The sequence below is a fragment of the Camellia sinensis genome, chromosome 11 (assembly GCF_055761805.1).
Source record: "Camellia sinensis isolate YWXY chromosome 11, ASM5576180v1, whole genome shotgun sequence".
NCBI lineage: Eukaryota > Viridiplantae > Streptophyta > Magnoliopsida > Ericales > Theaceae > Camellia > Camellia sinensis.
In genome coordinates, this window is record NC_138971.1 from 26,508,087 (window position 1) to 26,531,341 (window position 23,255).

General features: G+C 43.6%; 1 pseudogene; it reads right to left on the bottom strand.

Annotated features, from left to right (window-relative positions):
* Positions 1–2,279: 2,279 nt before the first annotated feature.
* The window catches only part of LOC114276948 (sodium/hydrogen exchanger 7-like), a 70,996-nt pseudogene continuing 50,020 nt past the window's right edge, over positions 2,280–23,255 (bottom strand).

Below are 23,255 nucleotides of genomic sequence, written 5' to 3' on the forward strand. Positions count from 1 at the left end.
ACATCAGCAACCTAGCCAGAAACGAAATATTCCCTCTATGAAGAATATTTTGACAGAATATTCTCTTGAATAACGAAATATTCCCTGAGGTTTTGGTCAATTTTTGGGGCACTTTTGGGCTGATTTTTTACGTAGGGAGAGTAGCCCCTGCCTAAATCAACTGTTCCAGATGCAACCTTGCTATCCATTTCTTTAGATTTGCATCCAAATTTTGCAAAGTTGTTAAGGGTGTTGTATCCCAAATTGTCTTAGACATCCCTAAGAAAGGCTTTTTTGGTGGTTTCAGAATTTTGAAAAATAATGGCAGAAAAAATAGCTTCATCAAGTAACCGAGGAAGAAGGAAGACAAGGCTTGCAGATCTACTCAATCTAAATGTTGAAGTTGAAGACGAAGACAAGGCTTTATTGCTATTGAATGCTTTACCAGATGAATATGAGCACTTGATTACCACACTGCTCTATGTGAAGGAAGAAATCAAGGTTGAAGATGTGTCTAAAACATTGGTTAACAATGAGTACCAGAAGAAACATAAGAAGGCCCATTATCAAGACACATAAGGTGGAGCCTTAGTTGTACGAGAAAGATCAGATAAGAAGCAATCTGGGAGAGGATCATATAGAAGCAGCAAAAACTGATCCCGTTCATGTCTAAGGAACCGTCAACCAGAAAAATACCCGCTATAGATGAATGTGCCCTTTGTCGAAAGAAAGGACACTAGAAAGCTGATTGTCTGGAGATTAATGACAATGAGATATCTATAGTTAGCCTTGCTCAGGACAATAAAGATTCAGATTGTGTTTGTATTGCTCCATCATTTCCATGCCATTCTGATGAATGCATTATGGATTCTAGATGTACTTTCCATCGGTGTCCCAATTGGGACTAGTTTTTTTGACTTTGTGAAGCTAGATAGGGGAACAATTTTTATGGGTAATGCCACTGCCTGTGAGACAATGGGAATAGGAAGCATCCAACTGAAGGTACATGATAAAATAGTTCAAGCTCTGAAAGAAGTATAGTATGTACCAGAATTGAAGAAGAATCTTGTTTTGCTGAGTATTTTAGCATCCAAAGGTTTCAAGATTACCTTGGAAGGTGGAGCTCTCGAAGTAGCATCGAGAACTCGGGTAATAATGAAAGGAAACAAAAAAAAGAATTTGCATTTCTTGCAAGGGAGTACAGTTGTAGGTGGAGCAGCCACCAACAGTAGAAAGAATGAAGATGTTGACAAATTTGACACAGATTGCATGAAGACTAAAGTTAAGTTTGTGACAATAAAACATTGCATGGAAGAAAAAGTGGACTATGTGCATACCAATGCATGAGGGTCTTCCAAAGTTGCATCGAAATAAGGTAAGCACTGTTTTGTCACATCTATTAAAGAATATTCTCATTGTGTTTGGGTGTACACTATGAAGTATAAGAATGAAGTTGTGAACATCTTCACAATATGGAAAAACATGATGGAAAACCAAACTGGCAGAAAATTGAAGACCTTAAGATCAGACAATGGTTAAGAGAACATTATTGATCCGCTGAAGGAACTCTATCAGAAAGAAGGTAGAGTACATCACATAACTGAAAGGCAAAATCCACAACAGAAGGGAATGGTAGAATGGATGAACAGTACTCCATTGGAAAAGGTGCGTTGTATGCTTGCTCAATCTAGTTTAGGCAATCAATTTTGGATTGAAGTTGTGACATATGTTCATTGCCTTATCAATCGTCTTTTGACTACTTCAAATGAAGAAAGAACATCTTTGGAGGTATGGTTCAGCACTTATGCCAACGACTATGATCAATTGCATATATTTGGTAGTCCGACTTACTATCATGTGCAGAGAAGTAAGCTTGATCCTAGAGCTAAGAAATGGATATTCTTGGGCTTTAGTAATGAAGTAAAAGGATACAGGCTTTGGTGCCCTGAATCGAAGAAGGTCATAGTTAGTCGAGATGTCACATTTAATGAGTTTGAAATGCTTAAGAAAAACAAGCTTGAAGACTCTAGTGAATAGAACAACACCATTGGAATGGAACGGGTGGAATTTAATGCACCAATAGACTCAGAAGAATGAATTGAAGAACAATCAGTCAAAACAACATCCCAGCAATCAGAGTCTATTGCTACATGAAGTCGAATAGAGAGACCAGAAAACTGGCAAGATACGTGAATATCATATCTTATGCATTTCTAGCAGTTAGGAATGATATCTCAACAACTGAAGTTGCCAAGAAGAATCCCGAGCAAAAAAAGCATGTTGAAGAAGAAATATAGAATCTACACAAGAACATGATTTGGGATGTGGAATGACTACCAAACATGAAAAAGGTAATCAGTTGCAAATAGAAATTCGCCAAGAAGAATGGTGATTTGAATGAAGAAATTTACTTATCCCAACCTGGAAGGTTTTGAGTAACTGGAAAGAAAAATTTCATTGGAAAGAAGAAATCTCTTTTACAGAATGAAACAATCACCATGACAGTGGTATGATCAGTCTGATCATTTTACGGTTGCACAGAAGAAGACTCTTGGGATGGAGAATCCCCAAGAGAGGGTTAGGATTCGAAGCACGGTGCATCTCTCCCAACAGAAGAAAACCCAACAGAGAAGAACATAATTGGAGTTAAGTACAAACAGTGTTTGGACTTAATCCACTTAGAGCAAATGTAAGCACCTTCGGGTGCATGGCAGCATTGATTGCTCACTATATAGTTTGGATGGAGAATTTTTGCCAAGGTAGAGAATTGTGGGGAATTGGCTCAATTTCTCTCCCCTCTACTTTTCCATGAAGAAAGAAAAAGAAAAGAGAAGCTTGGCTTCTCTTGTGAAGACCAAACCAGAAGACTCCAGAAGAAGTGTTCATCTTGAATTCAATATCCTAAAGGTCAACAATGGAGACACCTTGAAGCTTCTAGAACGTGTTCAAAATGCAGTGAAATTTCTGTCACCGTTTACACATCTCACCTTGAAGAAACTCTATAAATAGAGAAGTAAACTATTGTATTTGATATGCAAACATTGAATTGAAGAAGAAGGGAGTGGTGAGAAAATATCGAGTAAATTTTTATCTCTCCAAAATATATAGAATTTTTGCTGCCTGTGGACGTAGGCTATTGTTGAACCGCATAAACTCTGTGTTTCTCTCTTATGTGTGTTTGTTTACATCAATCTATGGCTCCCCTGGCCCATCAACCCATAGCCTTTAAAAGAGCACATTGACAAAAATTGATTGATATAACCGATCCCATTTGAGTAAGACACAAAAGGTTAAGTTTGGTTTGATTATTACAATTTAGTATTGAAATACAAAAAATTGACTAATTTTAAAATGTCTCTAGCATGTAACCCACTCTCCATTACTAGGCCAATCTTCCCTATATTTCATCAGGTACATTCTTATTTAGTCAAAATTTCTTTTGTACATTACACTGGAATTTAAAAGTACTTCATATTTTCAAATGAATATCTAAAAATTAATTTACAATTGTGATAATCTAGATATAAAGAACAATCAAAAAGGCTGGCAAAAACAAAGCCTATTTAGTGAATCAATTCTCAAGATCAATTCGTCTTCTGCACTAGACTCATCGCTTGAGTCATCATCTATTACCGCACTATTTTGTGTGTCTAAACTTTGAAGTGGAGTTTCCGAATTTTGTTCTATGACCTTCAAATTCATGGTTGTGATTTCTCATAGTAGTGGACCCTTCTGATCTCACAAAAACAAGAACTTGCTTGAGACTTAATGGAACTACTGGATATGAAAGACAATGTGATGATTTCGATTGACTAACCAACAAAATTCTCACAGATGATTGCGCTTTATTGACCTATTAAAGAAAATAATTTAGACTTAAATTCAAAATATGAAAAAAAATGTAGGTGAGGAGTAAGTTCAAATCAAAAGCTAAAACTCAAAAAATATGGAAGAGTAAAAGGTAACTTCAAGGCATTATAAATTTAGATGCCCACAAGGTGATTGTAGTTGGGTGTTTTTTGTTTTTTTGAAATCTCTTTTCAAGATAAACAAAATAAATAACAAACACGAAAACTGAAGAGCATAACTTCAATAGCTTAAGTTTTTTCTCTTTTTTTTTTCAGCATAGTATTTTCTTGGGTAAATTACAGTTCTTACCCTCAAACTTTCACCCAATTTTTACTTTGGTCTGTCATCTTTTAATTGCAACAATTAGGTCATTAGACTTGAACCGTTTTTTCAATGTGGTTCTCCTATCATCCCACCATTTAAAATATGAGTAAAAGTTAAAACATGAAAGATTGAATTGAATTTTGAGTGAAAGTTGGAAGGTGAAAAGCATAATTTATCATGCAATTATTTTTCCCTCTAACGCTCTAAAATGTGCTCATGTGGCCCTCAAGTGAGCACTTTCAATCAAAAATTTTAACAGTAGGTAACGGAAGGACCATATTAAAACACAAGTTGAAGTATAGGAACATAATTATTGTAATCAAAAGACAGGGATCAAACTAAAATTTAAATGAAAGCTTCGGGGTAAAAAGTATAATTTACCATATTTTTTGTCCTTAATTAAATAGGGACACTAGCAATAAAACAACTCAAAACCCATTGTAGACAGGCCCGCGGGGGACCTCGCTACAGCTCGGACTCGACTTTCGTTAGTCACGGTTCTAAGTCTGAACCAAAGAGTCCAAATCTGGCAAATCGTTTTGAGAAAACTGATTTTTGAAAGAAGTGCCAAACATGGACTGCTTTGCCAGATACAGAGTCGCCACCTAAATATTTTATTTTGGGAAATTTAGGAAACCCTGACTCGGTGCCAAAAGGCCACGTGTCCGTCATCACCAAAGTTGCCTCGGCTCGGGAACTTGGGTACGATTGGGGAAGGTCACTTCGTGAGCACCCCCGCTCGCCCGGTCATAGACCGGCCTCTACTAACCATGATATCATTTTTTGAAAACATTGTGAGTTCTTATTCCGGTTTATTAGCCTAGGTTACTATGTGATGCGCACAGCATATAAATATAGACCGGGTCGCCTGAATTGGAACGAAACATTTCATGTTTGTTTTTGAAAATGGTTTGCTACCCGCAAGTAGGCTTTAGAACATTTGATGATTTATTCCAATTTAAGTAACCCAACCTTCACCCACAGGCATTCAGGCAGTTATATCAGATAAGCACATAGCCTTAGCCTCATGGTAAGCATGCTATTCATGGCAGTCACTCAGACGCATGCAAGGATGCTAAAGCATAAAGCTTACCGAGTACTCCAAGCCAAAATAAAAACTTCATTAGAAATCATGCGTGATCCTAAATATACAGAAATGCCTAATGCAACACATGCAAAATGCAACTATAGCAGGCTCGGCTATTTTAAGATGGTATCTGAAATGCTACAGCTATCATGTATTCAATTTGGAATTGAAAGTACAATGCAGTTAGTATGATGCGCCGAGCCCGGTGCATGCGATACAGATGAATGATGCAAACATGCTGTCATACTGTATGCTATTTTAAATATGCCCTAATCTAACCATCATAAGCGGATAAATAAAAGGGAGAAAGACGTGGGGTTGGAAGACATACAACACACTCACGCACACTTATTACAGTTATGCCCTCGCGCAGAGGGTCCGAATAAATAATACAGTCCAAATATTACAGTCCCAAATAAAAGAATATTACAGTCCAAAATATTACAAAATTCTAATTAATTAAAGAATTAATTAAGAAAGCAAATAAAACTGGCGTGCAGGCCAGGGACTGCCTTGCTTCTGATGGATGATGCATGTCCGGATTGTCTTGCGCGAAAATCCACCGGAATGCCCCAATTAGCCTCTGTTTACATCTGTTCTTGAAATGCGTGCCAAGCCCCAAAAAGTTGCTGATTCCTGATTTTGCTGCAACAGAGAGCAGGAAAGGGGCATAGCAATGTATTTGCACAGATATATGCATGTCTCGATCCTCGTGCCACCAATCACGCATACCAAGGCATGATGGCCGAGGAATCGAAATGCACAACTCAATATAGGATGAATGCACATGAAACTACAGCTAAAACCTAACTCCATCATGGATAATCCGGAGTGTCGGCGACTGGGGAATTGAGACACATTCCGTCACTCGGAGTACGAAAAGTACCTCGTTTCCCGTGCCCGGGCTAACTCCTATTCCGGACATGATGCAATATGCATGATATGCATTGAAAGGCAACTAAGATACAATCCTAACATATACAATGCTATGGAAAATGAGATGCCTCGAAATACGTGCACGTGGGCACGCAAACCGAGATGATACATGAATGCAATGAAAATGAGATGCCTCGAAATGCGTACACACGGGCACGCAAATCGAGGTAATGGTAAAATGCTATGAAAGTGAGATGCTTCGAAATGCGTGCACACAGGCGCGCAAACCGAGGCAATGGTAAATACAATGAAAATGAGAAGCCTCGAAATGCGTGCACACGGGCGCGCAAACCGAGGCAATGGTAAATGCAATGAAAATGAGAAGCCTCGAAATGCGTTCACACGGGCGCGCAAACCGAGGTAATGGTAAATGCAATGAAAATGAGATGCCTCGAAATGCGTGCACACGGGCGCGCAAACCGAGGCAATGGTAAATGCAATGAAAATGAGATGCCTCGAAATGCGTGCATACGGGCGCGCAAACCGAGGCAATGGTAAATGCAATGAAAATGAGATGCCTCGAAATGCGTGCACACAGGCACGCAAACCGAGGTAATGATAAATGCAATGAAAATGAGATGCCTCGAAATGCGTGCACATGGGCGCGCAAACCGAGGCAATGGTAAATGCAATGAAAATGAGATGCCTCGAAATGCGTGCACACGGGTACGCAAACCGAGGTAATGATATGTGTCTCGAAATACATGCACACGGGCACGCAAACCGAGGCAATGATGTGTGTCTCGAAATACGTGCACACGGGCACGCAAACCGAGGCAATGATAGAATGTGATGAAATGACATGGAGATAACAAATGGGCTTATACCAACATGAGTAAGCCTCAGCCACACTCACATAGGATGCCGTCGGATGAAAATGAAGTGCCTCGAAATGCGTGCACACGGGCACGCAAACCGAGGCGGTGGCGGAATGCAATGAAATGGCATGGAAATGACAAATGGGCTTATACCAACATAAGTGAGCCTCAGCCACACTCACATAGGATGCCGTCGGATAAAAATGAAGTGCCTCGAAATGCGTGCACACGGGCACGCAAACCGAGGCGGTGGCGGAATGTAATGAAATGACATGGAAATGACAAATGGGCTTATACCAACATAAGTGAGCCTCAGCCACACTCACATAGGATGCCGTCGGATAAAAATGAAGTGCCTCGAAATGCGTGCACACGGGCACGCAAACCGAGGCGATGCTAAAATGTAATGAAATATGGCAAAAATGATATGCAAGCATACTAATGGAATTTCAGCACTAAAATATGGGGGAAAACAGTCCCGAAATGAAGCGAAATGACATGAAATGCAAGGAAATGTCCCGAAATGCAACATTAGGCACCCGAAATGGCCTATAGCTATGCCAAACATGCACAATATGGACATACAATGCAAAGACAGAAGCTAGGCAGTCCCAAAAGATGCACTTTCACAGTTATAAACATGGACAAACAGCAAGTATAGGCAGGGGAAAAATAGCATGCAAGAATAGGGGCCAAAAGAGGGGTAATGAAGCGAGTGGTATAAGCAAAACCCAAACTGAAAAATTTCCTTCTACAACACTGAAGAGGGACCAAAAATATGAATATTTACAGTATATGGGAGCCTCAAAATCAGTATACAAACATGCTAAAAATATGATGCAAAACAAGGCTCAAAAGGTGCTATAACATGAAGTATATAAAATAATCACCAAACAGAAAAAAAGTGTTAATGAAACATGAAGTATAGGCCAAAATAAGGCCACTTTCAGTTCGGACCAAGGTCCAAAAACAGAAGGAAAGAGGGCTATCAATTTATGAAAAAATGGGGCCAAATAAGGGATATAACTACAAGTGACACATGGAGACACCAAACAATGTTGAGCCCTTCTCCAATATTGAAGAAGGGCTCAAAATAAGCCTAATATCAGTTTACAACATGCTCGAAAATAAATTTCTCATGGGTCAAAAATAGCATGCAAAACTATGACATACAAGATGATCAATGAAGCAAGTGTGTTATGGAGGGCTCAAACAGGGTTGAGCCCTTAATGAGAAGTGAAGATGAGCTCAAAAGATGGCCCTTTTCAGTTAGGGCCGGAGCTTGAAACAAAAAGCAAGAGGGGCTTAGAAATAGATCAAGAAAAAGGGTCAAAAGGGTAAAAGTACTACTTACCCTTGAAGACTCAAGCTTTTGTTGCTTCTTGGATGGATTTGCAGCTTCTTTTGCCTTCTAGAAACCTTCCTTGCTACTGGAAGTGAGGTGGTGGTGGTAGAGCTTGGTGGTGTAGAAGGAATGAAGGTTAGGGACTTAGGGTTTTTTTGAAGAATTGAGAGGGAAGAAGATGGAGTTGGCTATGGAGACTTGAAGGAGAGTTTTTCTAACTCTAACAAAGAAGGCCACCAGCTGGTTATATGGACAAAAAGAGGGTGTAAAGGTGCGGCAAAAAGGAGGTAATCTTTCCCCCACAAGATATTTCCCTCGGATACAGATATTTTGGGGGAAAAAAAGTGCACAGCTGTAAAGTACCAATCATGAGGATCACGGCCGGCCAGTTTTGGAGCTGCAGGTGGCCGGCCGGCCACCTATTATGGCCGGCCGGCCAAGGGTCAAAAGGGTCAATGAGAATTAGTAGTCGACCACCAACTTTTAGGGTTCCCCCATGTGTGTACATCACAAATATGTGGTTCAAAGTTCAAGAAAATGTCCCCAGGGTGTTCAACATTAGCCCGGAAGGAGGGGTTCAAAAGGGTCAAGCAACATTAGTAGCCGACCACCAACTTTTAGGGGCCTCCCATGTGTGTACATCACAAATATATGGTTCAAAGTTCAAGAAAATGGCCCCAAGGTATTCAACATTAGCCTCAAAGAGGAGGGGCAAAAATGGAAAGAACAATTAGTGGCTGGCCATAACTTTTTTGGGTTCTCCAAGGTGTGTAGATCACAGGTATGTGGTTGAAAGTTGGCAACACTAACCCCAGAGTGTTCAACATTGGCCCGGAAGTCAAAAAAACGGGCGCCGGGAGGCTCCGGAGGAGAGATAATTGGTTGCTGCAACAATTACTAGCCTCCCACCCTTCAGTGACCTTCCTGGTGATAAAACAGAGGTACCTGCCAAAAATGAGCAAAAACCGATGCAAAACGAATGTTCGGGGGCCAAAACACGCAGTTCGGGATCCCGAAAATGGGCTGTTAAGCACTGAAAGTGGCGTTCGGCCACGAAGTGGGTTTCCGGGACCCCAGTGTCCCTCAAAAGGGAGCAAATAGGAAGTATGCCAAAAAACAGAGCAAACAGAGATGGTTAGGCGGTCCCGAACCGAGGCACACGGCCTAACGGTCTTGGAAAACCGGAAACCGGGCTCCGAAATGGGCAAAATGGCCTACGGCCACCAAATGTAGCCTACGGACATTGAGAGATGGTCTACTAGACCTCTCCCTCCCCTCAGGAAAAGAAACCGAGAAAACCGAGCCTGGTTCACAAACCGAGGCAAGGCACAGAAGAGGGTTCGGAAGTTCGGAGGCAGGGCGCACGGCCGTGACTCTGAAACTTCTGAACGAGCACATTACACAACATCACCAAGCGCTCAATCAGTGACGTCTGAGTCTTAAGGTCGGTCAAAAATGGGGTGTCTACAGTTGCCCCTCTTTGACAGAACTCGGAAGTCACAAGTGACGGGAGTGAATGTCAAAGCCCAGAGACAACCCATTTTTGACAAGGCCGAAGACTTAGACAAACGGGCAAGATAACAAAGATGTGCCCGCAGGCATGCCCACAGGCAAGGGGCAAGATGCAAAACGATATGCAAGAAGATTTTGAAGATTGGACTTATACGCTACGCGAAGCCGGTTTTGAAAGTTGGACTTATACGCTACGCGAAGCCAGTTTTGAAAGTTGGACTTACCTCATGGGGCTAAAATGCAATGTAATAGCTAAGAGGTAAAGGCACCTTACAGGGGCAATTGGCAATGACTTACCTCATGCTGCTGGGGATCTTTCGCTTCTTTCTTGGTTGAACTGCAGGTATTACTTTTCTTCCTGACCAAGGTCGCAGCTTTCCCTATTCTCCAACGGGGTGACAGACTAGGTTGGTTCAGTATCCAGAATTGAGGTGCATACATGCTATCTCAACCTATGGGGCTTCCATATAGATTTCAAGCCGAGGACGCGCCTCTGGGTATTTAAACCAGACTTTAGTCTCGGAAATCCCGAACCTTTGCGTTCTAGGCATAAACCATTCGAACTCTAGTTTCCACCGTCGCAGTTGGTCTCCTAGGAACTCACTGCAAACACAGGCAGGTGGCTATACCGGATCACCGAAAGTCGTTCGGGCACGACAAACACCAAAGGAATTACACCTTTAGAGGATTTAAGGTCTCCTAGACCAGGAGTGCACAAGATAGTGCGAATAAAGATGCAGGATTTAAGGTCTCCGCAGACCGGAGGATTTAAGGTCTCCTAGACCGGGGAGTGCACAAGACAGTGCGATGCAGAGTGAATGCACAAAACAGTGCTAAACAGATGCACAAAATAGTGCGATGCAGAGTGAATGCACAAAACAGTGCTAAACAGATGCACAAAATAGTGCGATGCTAAAGGTGTACAAAACAGTACGAGCAAGGTGAATGCACAAAACAGTGCGATACAAATAAGGTGCGCAAGATAGCGCGATACAATGCACTAACAAGTACAGGTGAGATGCGCAAGATAGCGCGATGGAATGCATGCAAAATGCAAGTAAGGTGCACAAAACAGTGCAATGCGCAAGAAAGCGCGAGTGATTTGAAATGCACAAGACAGTGCGATACGCTAAACAGCGCGATTGAAATGAAATGCACTAGACAGTGCGATACGCTAAATAGCGCGATTGATTTGAAATGCACTAGACAGTGCGATACGCTAAACAGCGCGATTGATTTGAAATGCACTAGACAGTGCGATGCGCTAAACATCGCGATTGAAATGAAATGCACTAGACAGTGCGATACGCTAAACAGCGCGATTGATTTGAAATGCACTAGACAGTGCGATACGCTAAACAGCGCGATTGATTTGAAATGCACTAGACAGTGCGATGCGCTAAACAGCGCGATTGAAATGCACGAGACAGTGCGATGTGAGATACAACCACCAGATGCACAAGACAGTGCTAGTGAGACACAAAGTGTAAGTGCACAAGATAGTGCGAGTGAATGCATGTTCTATGCAAATGAGGTGCATTTTCTATGCAAGTATGGAAGAGTGCATTTTCTATGCAAAAGATACGAGCATTTTCTATGCATAAAACAAGCAGAGCATATTCTATGCGGAATCAAAAGCAAGCATATTCTATGCATGAATCATTACGATACGCGGCACGTATGCAACAACAGTGTATATGAAAGTTCACATTCCATGTAGTAGAGGAGCATCAAATATGTACTCTGGTGCCTCTGATTTACCTCTTAGAGGACTTTGCAACATACTCAGCTCAAAAGGGGCACACCCTGTTCATATTGGCGGGAGATAACATCTGCTGCTGCTGCTTTAATTGCCGTTCTGGCTTGAAGCATGCTTAAGCTTGGAGTAGAGGCACGCTCATTCTTCAGGGCACTGGCAAGGCCTGAAGAGGTACATATGGAATGCAATCTTAGAATTTTCGGAAGGTGAAACACACTCAGATGCTCAAAATTTTCCCTATTTTCTTTTGCTTCGTAGTCCGGAACTTATATAGCTTCGGATAGGTCCTTGTTTTACCGCTCACACTTATCGGGGGTGGACCCTGCAGTTTTATGAAAGAATGAATCTTGTTTTGCACAGATGTGCAGAACGGCACGGCACTCGGAGCGCAAAACGATTTTATTTTGAAATTGATAAATGAGCTCTCGACCGGGTATCGAGCCTACGACTGAACACAGCAAGACAACTCAACACGGAAATAAAAGGCACACAACCTAGACACATCGAGTAACACTAGAAACGACTCAAAACAAGAATCGAGATAAAACAAAAAGACACGACACTCAAATGTGCACAGGGAGCCTGTTTCACCGGGTAGTGTTTCCCACCCTTTCTTATTTGTGGTTCTCACATCACTCGGCCCTCAAGCTCTGTTTTTTCTGAAAAAGCCCCTTTCTCACTTTTTCTCTCATCGTACATCTCTCTATTCTTCAATCTCTCGTTTTTCATCCCTCCCCTGGGTGGTTGATGGATGAACAGGAAGTTGCGGGCTCACGCCCAACATAATCAGCTCGCGGCTTTTTCCTTCGGTGACATCTGTCGATGCGCCGGATGAGGGAATGGAGCATCTTGATCCATTCCGAATTGTGCTTCGCACTCGGCTTGATACCTTGCTGCTTGGAGGATGGGAGAGCTTTCAGCCCTTTGTTGTTAACTTCGGTCATCCCCCTTTTTTTTTTGGCGGGTAGAGTGGCCTTTCTGGCAAGTATGTTGGCAATGGGGAAAAGACAGGAAGCCTGACTCAACTGTGCCCGTAGTTCATCATTTTGACCATTTTTTAGTTTTAGTTTTCTCCTTAAAAAAAAAAATTTGACCAAAATGAGAGTTAGATTAACATACTTGTTCAATTTTTTGATTTAAAATCATACAAGTTAGGCTGTGAGCACTGAAAATTTTCCTCTTTTGGGTCCAAGAAATGGTCCAGTTTTGAAAATGGAATACTTTTCGAGAAGATTAGTCAACCTCAGTAAAAATTCTCAAAAACTATTTTCGTAAACGACCACTGCTCAACGAGCATGGGACCTACTCTTGAGATGCGCAACCTCGGATCCATGGCAATGAAAAATTGCCCCTTGTCTGAAGGACACTGTATGGCAACAGAATGTTGCCCCTTGTTTGAATTGACACTGCGGCGTTCTGAATGGCAACGGAAAGTTGCCCCTTGTTTGGATAGCACCGCAGCGCATTGAATGGCAACGGAAAGTTGCCCCTTGTTTGAATGACACCGCGGTGCATTGAATGGCAACGGAAAGTTGCCCCTTGTCTGAATGGCACCGTAGTGTATTGTAGTCAGTCCTCAGAGCGACGAACGCAACCAGACTCTCAGATATAGAGAAGGCAAAGATTATCAGAACCATTACATGGACACGATTGAGTTTGAAGTGTTTTACGGCTGGACTTCAGAATAAAGTTGCCTACGTATCCCAAAGATGGGAATCAAGCCTCACGTAGTTCGGGGTTAAGGTACACTCGGGTATTAACCTCTCCTTTTTAGGCTCTAACTTTTGCCAAGGCGCCTGTTGCAGGTTTTCGACCTTGCGAGCTTTGTTTTTCTTTTCTTTTCAATTCTTTTCATTTGATTTTCTCTTTTGTTCTTTTCTTTGCATTTTTCTTCATTTTTCTTTTTTTTTGTTTTCTCCTTTTTTGTTGTTGTTTTTTTTTGCTTCTTTTCTTTTTTCTTTTCTATTTTTCTCTTGCTCTAACTTTTGCCTGGGTCGCCCTTCTGGGTTTTCGGCCCAGCGAGCCTCTCAAAGGGTAAAAGTGTAACAAGTCCATGTCAAATGGTTTTGAGATCCTAAAGTCATCTGAATCCAGGAGAATGGCTGCTGTTTTGCAAGAGGACTCATCTTCAGTTCTTCGAGCATGTCTGATATCTTTGCCCCTAGTTCGGGGGGTACTTCTGTTCTAGCTTTGCAAGCTTCTTCTGATCTTCTGATCTTTTGATCTGACTTTCCTAGCCTCTTGTTCGAGGGCTGCTTTGAATCTGGCCACACAGGCCTCACATTGTAGTTGACCGTTGAACGTTCTGAATGGGCCCAAGGTTTGAAAGCAAGGGCTCGAGTTTCGAGGCTGAGAGCGATCCTACGCTGCACAGTCTCAAGAGCGATTCCACATAGGTCTTCGCGGAACCGCGCGAAATATTTTGTTTTTGAAAATTTTTAAGAAAGCGACAAATCGCTCGCGCTGAAGATAGTGTAGAACCAATCTGGATCGAGCTAGGATCCTTCCCAGTACTTACGCTAACAAGCATGATCTCAATCATTAAGGGCTTAGCATGCCTCTCTTTCTCTCAAATGATCAAAGTTTTGCAAATCCCGAGGAATTCCTTCCTCTTCGTTTTCACCGCAGTGTTTAAAAAAAAAATTTGAAAAAACTTAGGTCAATGCAATGATTTTGGGGTGCAGAAGAGTAGGTGGAATGCACTGCCATTTCATTCAAATCCCGGCACAACTAGCACATGGCAGAAGCAAATGTGAGAGTGTGGAAATCACTGCTGTTTCATTCAAAATCTGTTGGTACAACTGGCTCCCTGGCAGAAACAGACTCAAAACAAAACGAAAAGACAAACACAAAACAAAATGGTGATGCCCGAGGTAACACCCCCCGGAATCACCCGACTCCTATACAACAGGACTGACTCGATACAACAAGACAGATCCAAAATAAAAAGAGACTGACTCAAAACAAAAAAAACAGACTCAAAACAAAACAACAAGACTGACCCAATACCCGAGTCGGAAACCGGCATTCGCCAATGCTCAAAACAGTGCATGCCATCCACCATATCTGGAGTAAACTGAGCGCTGCCCGCAGGTGGTTCATCCCTCCAATCGCATCACACTATCCCCTACAAATTCACTGATCAAGTGCCGATAGACTTTGCAGGACCTGGTGTGGGGATGACCCCATTGTCAAATAGATCCTGTACTTCATGGCGAAGACGGAAGCAGGCGTTGGTAGTATGGCCAGTTTGTTGATGGTACGCGCAGTACTGGGTAGTATCATGTGTAGCCGGAAGAGGGTTCGGGAGAGGCCGAGGCTCAAGGGGTTTGAGATGGCCTTGTCCAACAAGGATTTGGAGAGCTTTGGACAAAGGCATATAGAGGGCATGGAAGACCCTCCGACCTCGAGGTTGGTACTTCAAGGCTTGTGGATTTTTGCTGGACGCACCAGCAAAGGGATTGGCCGATGCTGGCCTGGTTTGCCGATCTCTTCCGAGTGGAGGATTAGAGATAGCAGGATCGTCTCTAGTATGACAGTCCTTCTCCCGATGTTCCTTTTGATTCAGACCGCCCCCAACTTGAGCAGCGAAAGTGTCATCCACAGCTTTTGCAACAACTGCGAGGACTTGCTCTTTGTTCAACCCCCCGGCTTTCAAAGCCTCAATATCCCACCGAAGGTGTTCATGGGGACCAATGCCTGCCCCTACTTTGCTCCTACTAGTCGCTTCCACTTTGTCAAGAGATTGGCTTTCCTCAAATGCAGCCCGTCCCAACATCGGGGAGTCTTTCGACATGAGGTTCCCGGTATGTGGTGTGGTCAATGATGGAGCCAATGTCCCGGAGGCCAGATCCGTCACGGTTTTTTGAAGATCTTTAATCATTCCCATCAACTCAGAAGTAGTGGGTTCACGGGTTTGAGATGGTTGAGGTTCAGGTGCACCCATCATGCATAAGTCCATGCTTTCTGGAATAAGCACCTTAGGCTTGGGTAGATGGGCCGGGGTGATGTATATGCTGGGGTCAAAGGTGGACAGCAGTATGTAGATGTGATTGAGGTAGGCAGGAGATGTTTGGTCATTAGGGTCTGAAGGTGGAGCTATCGTCCGGTTGTCGATGAGATTCTGGACCTCATGACGAAGGCGGTAGCAACGGTCGGTGCCATGACCGCGCTGTTGATGGTACACACAGTACTTGGCGGGGTTATGTCTGGCTGGGAGTGGGTTGGGAAGAGGTTGAGGATCGAGGGGTTTGAGATGCCCTTTTTCCATCAAGGCTTTTAGTGTGCTAGTCAGGCTCATATAGAGGGGGGCGAAAGTTCTGCCCTGAGCTCGGGCTGGGCCAGCTGTTTGTAGGCTTGGTTTGGCAAAAGGGTCGGCTGTGGCGACTGTATTGATTTCGGTGGGTTTGGAAATAGCGCTACTACCAGCGTTGGTACTCCCTGAAATCACCCTGCTTGTCAGTTCCCTTGTCCTGGGAATGATCCCACTGTTGAACGCATTCTCGACTTGAACCCCCAGTTCATGCAAACTTTTGAAAGTGAATAGTGGAGCGACTATCAACTTTTGCAACATATCATGCTCGAGGTTTCGGACCATCATCTGCACTTGATCCTTCTCAGAAGGGCGACGATCTGTCATTTGTGCTGCCTTTGCTCTCCACCTTGCAACAAATTCCACAAAAGGCTCTGTTGGGTTCTAGCGAGTTGCTTCAAGCTCTTGGATGGTCATTTCAACTTGGGTATTGTAGGAATACTGATCGACAAAGGCCTCAGCCAGTTCTTCCCAGTTTTGCTTCACTGTATCCTCCAATTTGGTATACCAGGTGGCTGCTACACCCGACAGGGTTCTTCCATACAGAGAGAGTTTTTGTGGCTTAGTCAGACCCATCGGTTTTAGGACATCCAAGAAAAGTCGGATATGTACCATTGGATCTCCAGACCCGTCGAAACGGTCGATATATGGCATTTTGAATCTGTCTGGGAGCCGGATGGAAACCTCGGTGTGCCCATCCTCAATGCCAGGAATGGAGTTAAGGCCCTGTGCCCTTTTGAATTGCTTCTCAAGGTTTGCAATTTTCACTGCAGTCGGATTGAACTCATCAACATGAAAGGGTTGAGTTTTCTCATTAGGTTGCACCAGGGGTCTGAGCACCTGAGCTTGAGCCAAGCCTTCTCGAGGATTCAGATACTGCAAGTCTTCAATTGGCAGAATTGGATCAAAGTTCGGCTGGGGTCCCAAAGCTGGATGTTAGGCAGATGCTCCAGATGGGCGCTGCGTTTCAATACTGGTCTCAGCCTGCATGGTAGTTCCCTGATTTAGCGCTGCTGTCACGGCCGCTAACTCTTCCGAACCCTGTGCCATCACGGTCTGCTGAGTCCGAACAAAGGTGATGTGACTGGCGACTGACGGATTAGATGAACATATGAGCCCTGACCGGCTTTTCTTTACCTTGCCTCAGCGAAAGAACACTGATTACCCTTGAACTGAATCTCTGACCTGACAAAGTCTATCAGCACAAGTTCGATGAACCTCGGGGGATATCGGAGCCTTCTGAACCGACAGTTCCAAGACTACCTAGCAAAAGAGAAAACAGACAGCACCTCAGCCTGATTTCACCTGAACAGATACGAGCATAGTTGAATGAGTGTGCCCTCTACTGAATTCTGCCCAAAATTCGGCCTCAAAATCTGAGTCTGATACCCACAGGTAAAGCTGACTCCCAAATACTGATAGTAATGCCCGCAGGCCTGATGCCAAAATTCGCAAACTGGTGCCCACAGGCCTGGTGCCCAAACTCATACACTGATACATGCATTCCTGTAGAGACGCACTCTAAAGCACATAACAGATAAGTGAGAGCCAAAACACCCCTATGTTGGGGTAGGGTTTCCCTGTCCTATTGTGTTAGGAGCTAGGGTTTCATTATGCACGCAGCGGTTTCAAACAACCTATAAACGGGTAAGCAACCTGTCCTAATTTGGAATGGTCACTATGGATCCGAATATGCACTAGGTCGAATGGTCAAAGAGGGTGCCCCGGTAAAACCGGGGTTTGTGTTCCCATACTGGCAGAGCCCACAACCGGTCAACCTTATGGTCATGCCTTGACAAGACAAGCCTCCGGCAAACCGTTCAGGAATAGCAGAGGGCAAACACGGTGTCCTAGGCGCACCAATGCAAATGCAATGCAAAGAATCACACAAGTGTAGTCAAAAACAGATATCATGAGTTCGAGTCAAGCTCTCTAAATCCCCAGCAGAGTCGCCAGAAACTGTAGACAGGCCCGCGGGGGACCTCGCTACAGCTCGGACTCGACTTTCGTTAGTCACGGTTCTAAGTCTGAACCAAAGAGTCTAAATCCGGCAAATCGCTTTGAGAAAACTGATTTTTGAAAGAAGTGCCAAACATGGACTGCTTTGCCAGATACAGAGTCGCCACCTAAATATTTTATTTTGGGAAATTTAGGAAACCCTGACTCGGTGCCAAAAGGCCACGTGTCCGTCATCACCAAAGTTGCCTCGGCTCGGGAACTTGGGTACAATTGGGGAAGGTCACTTCGTGAGCACCCCCGCTCGCCCGGTCATAGACCGGCCTCTACTAACCATGATATCATTTTTTGAAAACATTGTGAGTTCTTATTCCGGTTTATTAGCCTAGGTTACTATGTGATGCGCACAGCATATAAATATAGACCGGGTCGCCTGAATTGGAACGAAACATTTCATGTTTGTTTTTGAAAATGGTTTGCTACCCGCAAGTAGGCTTTAGAACATTTGATGATTTATTCCAATTTAAGTAACCCAACCTTCACCCACAGGCATTCAGGCAGTTATATCAGATAAGCACATAGCCTTAGCCTCATGGTAAGCATGCTATTCATGGCAGTCACTCACACGCATGCAAGGATGCTAAAGCATAAAGCTTACCGAGTACTCCAAGCCAAAATAAAAACTTCATTAGAAATCATGCGTGATCCTAAATATACAGAAATGCCTAATGCAACACATGCAAAATGCAACTATAGCAAGATCGGCTATTTTAAGATGGTATCTGAAATGCTACAGCTATCAAGTATTCAATTTCGAATTGAAAGTACAATGCAGTTAGTATGATGCGCCGAGCTCGGTGCATGCGATACAGATGAATGATGCAAACATGCTGTCATACTGTATGCTAATTTAAATATGCCCTAATCTAACCATCATAAGCGAATAAATAAAAGGGAGAAAGACGTGGGGTTGGAAGACATACAACACACTCACGCACACTTATTACAGTTATGCCCTCGCGCAGAGGGTCCGAATAAATAATACAGTCCAAATATTACAGTCCCAAATAAAAGAATATTACAGTCCAAAATATTACAAAATTCTAATTAATTAAAGAATTAATTAAGAAAGCAAATAAAACTGGCGTCCAGGCCAGGGACTGCCTTGCTTCTGATGGATGATGCATGTCCGGATTGTCTTGGGCGGAAATCCACCGGAATGCCCCAATTAGCCTCTGTTTACATCTGTTCTTGAAATACGTGCGAAGCCCCAAAAAGTTGCTGATTCCTGATTTTGCTGCAACAGAGAGCAGGAAAGGGGCATAGCAATGTATTTGCACAGATATATGCATGTCTCGATCCTTGTGCCACCAATCACGCATACCGAGGCATGATGGCCGAGGAATCGAAATGCACAACTCAATATAGGATGAATGCACATGAAACTACAGCTAAAACCTAACTCCATCATGGATAATCCGGAGTGTCGGCGACTGGGGAATTGAGACACATTCCGTCACTCGGAGTACGAAATGTACCTCGTTTCCCGTGCCCGGGCTAACTCCTATTCCGGACATGATGAAATATGCATGATATGCATTGAAAGGCAACTAAGATACAATCCTAACATATACAATGCTATGGAAAATGAGATGCCTCGAAACACATGCACGCGGGCACGTAAACCGAGATGCCTCGAAATGCGTGCACACGGGCACGCAAACCGAGATGATACATGAATGCAATGAAAATGAGATGCCTCAAAATGCGTACACACGGGCACGCAAACCGAGGTAATGGTAAAATGCTACGAAAGTGAGATGCCTCGAAATGCGTGCACACAGGCGCGCAAACTGAGGCAATGGTAAATACAATGAAAATGAGAAGCCTCGAAATGCGTGCACACGGGCACGCAAACCTAGGCAATGGTAAATGCAATGAAAATGAGATGCCTCGAAATGCGTACACACGGGCGCGCAAACCGAGGCAATGGTAAATGCAATGAAAATGAGATGCCTCGAAATGCGTGCACACGGGCGCGCAAACCGAGGCAATGGTAAATGCAATGAAAATGAGATGTCTTGAAATGGGTGCACACGGGCGCGCAAACCGAGGCAATGGTAAATGCAATGAAAATGAGATGCCTCGAAATGCGTACACACAGGCACGCAAACCGAGGTAATGATAAATGCAATGAAAATGAGATGCCTCGAAATGCGTGCACACGGGCACGCAAACTGAGGCAATGGTAAATGCAATGAAAATGAGATGCCTCGAAATGCGTGCACACGGGCACGTAAACCGAGGTATTGATATGTGTCTCGAAATACGTGCACACGGACACGCAAACCGAGGCAATGATGTGTGTCTCGAAATACGTTCACACGGGCACGCAAACCGAGGCAATGATAGAATATGATGAAATGACATGGAGATAACAAATTGGCTTATACCAACATGAGTGAGCCTCAGCCACACTCACATAGGATGCCGTCGGATGAAAATGAAGTGCCTCGAAATGCGTGCACACGGGCACGCAAACCGAGGCGGTGGCGGAATGCAATGAAATGGCATGGAAATGACAAATGGGCTTATACCAACATAAGTGAGCCTCAGCCACACTCACATAGGATGCCGTCGGATAAAAATGAAGTGCCTCGAAATGCGTGCACACGGGCACGCAAACCGAGTCGGTGGCGGAATGCAATGAAATGACATGGAAATGACAAATGGGCTTATACCAACATAAGTGAGCCTCAGCCACACTCACATAGGATGCCGTCGGATAAAAATGAAGTGCCTCGAAATGCGTGCACACGGGCACGCAAACCGAGGCGATGCTAAAATGTAATGAAATATGGAAAAAATGATATGCAAGCATACTAATGGAATTTCAGCACTAAAATATGGGGGAAAACAGTCCCGAAATGAAGCGAAATGACATGAAATGCAAGGAAATGTCCCGAAATGCAACATTAGGCACCCGAAATGGCCTATAGCTATGCCAAACATGCACAATATGGACATACAATGCAAAGACAGAAGCTAGAAAGTCCCAAAAGATGCACTTTCACAGTTATAAACATGGCCAAACAGCAAGTATAGGTAGGGGAAAAATAGCATGCAAGAATAGGGGCCAAAAGAGGGGTAATGAAGCGAGTGGTATAAGCAAAACCCAAACTGAAAAATTTCCTTCTACAACACTGAAGAGGGACCAAAAATATGAATATTTACAGTATGTGGGAGCCTCAAAATCAGTATACAAACATGCTAAAAATATGATGCAAAGCAAGGCTCAAAAGGTGCTATAACATGAAGTATATAAAATAATCACCAAACAGAAAAAAAGTGTTAATTAAACATGAAGTATAGGCCAAAATAAGGCCACTTTCAGTTCGGACCAAGGTCCAAAAACAGAAGCAAAGAGGGCTATCAATTTATGCAAAAATGGGGCCAAATAAGGGATATAACTACAAGTGACACATGGAGACACCAAACAATGTTGAGCCCTTCTCCAATGTTTAAGAGGGGCTCAAAATAAGCCTAATATCAGTTTACAACATGCTCGAAAATAAATTTCTCATGGGTCAAAAATAGCATGCAAAACTATGACATACAAGATGATCAATGAAGCAAGTGTGTTATGGAGGGCTCAAACAGGGTTGAGCCCTTAATGAGAAGTGAATATGACCTCAAAAGATTGCCCTGTTCAGTTAGGGCCGGAGCTTGAAACAAAAAGCAAGAGGGGCTTAGAAATAGATCAAGAAAAAGTGTCAAAAGGGTAAAAGTACTACTTACCCTTGAAGACTCAAGCTTTTGTTGCTTCTTGGATGGATTTGCAGCTTCTTTTGCCTTCTAGAAACCTTCCTTGCTGCTGGAAGTGAGGTGGTGGTGGTAGAGCTTGGTGGTGTAGAAGGAATGAAGGTTAGGGACTTAGGGTTTTTTTGAAGAATTGAGAGGGAAGAAGATGGAGTTGGCTATGGAGACTTGAAGGAGAGTTTTTCTAACTCTAACAAAGAAGGCCACCAGCTGGTTATATGGACAAAAAGAGGGTGTAAAGGTGCGGCAAAAAGGAGGTAATCTTTCCCCCACAAGATATTTCCCTCGGATACAGATATTTTGGGGGAAAAAAGTGCACAGCTGTAAAGTACCAATCATGAGGATCACGGCCGGCCAGTTTTGGAGCTGCAGGTAGCCGGCCGGCCACCTATTATGGCCGGCCGGCCAAGGGTCAAAAGGGTCAATGAGAATTAGTAGCCGACCACCAACTTTTAGGGTTCCCCCATGTGTGTACATCACAAATATGTGGTTCAAAGTTCAAGAAAATGTCCCCAGGGTGTTCAACATTAGCCCGGAAGGAGGGGTTCAAAAGGGTGAAGCAACATTAGTAGCCGACCACGAACTTTTAGGGGCCTCCCATGTGTGTACATCACAAATATATGGTTCAAAGTTCAAGAAAATGGCCCCAAGGTATTCAACATTAGCCTCAAAGAGGAGGGGCAAAAATGGAAAGAACAATTAGTGGCCGGCCATAAATTTTTTAGGTTCTCCAAGGTGTGTAGATCACAGGTATGTGGTTGAAAGTTGGCAACACTAACCCCAAGGTGTTCAACATTGGCCCGGAAGTCAGAAAAACGGGCGCCGGGAGGCTCCGGAGGAGAGATAATTGGTTTCTGCAACAATTACTAGCCTCCCACCCTTCAGTGACCTTCCTGGTGATAAAACAGAGGTACCTGCCAAAAATGAGCAAAAACCGATGCAAAACGAATGTTCGGGGGCCAAAACACGCAGTTCGGGATCCCGAAAATGGGCTGTTAAGCACCGAAAGTGGCGTTCGGCCACGAAGTGGGTTTCCGGGACCCCAGTGTCCCTCAAAAGGGAGCAAATAGGAAGTATGCCAAAAAACAGAGCAAACGGAGATGGTTAGGCGGTCCCGAACCGAGGCACACGGCCTGACGGTCCCGAAAAACCGGAAACCGGGCTCCGAAATGGGCAAAATGGCCTACGGCCACCAAATGTAGCCTACGGACATTGAGAGATGGTCTACTAGACCTCTCCCTCCCCTCAGGAAAAGAAACCGAGAAAACCGAGCCTGGTTCGCAAACCGAGGCAAGGCACAGAAGAGGGTTCGGAAGTTCGGAGGCAGGGCGCACGGCCGTGACTCTGAAACTTCTGAACGAGCACATTACACAACATCACCAAGCGCTCAATCAGTGACGTCTGAGTCTTAAGGTCGGTCAAAAATGGGGTGTCTACACCCATAAACATGCCCGCTTCTTAAAAAAAAAAGAAAAAATGAAAGCATGCTTCCTAAAATTGATGAGGAAAAAAAAAAGGCAAGAAGAAAAAATGAATTGTTCTTGAATCTTGTGTTATAA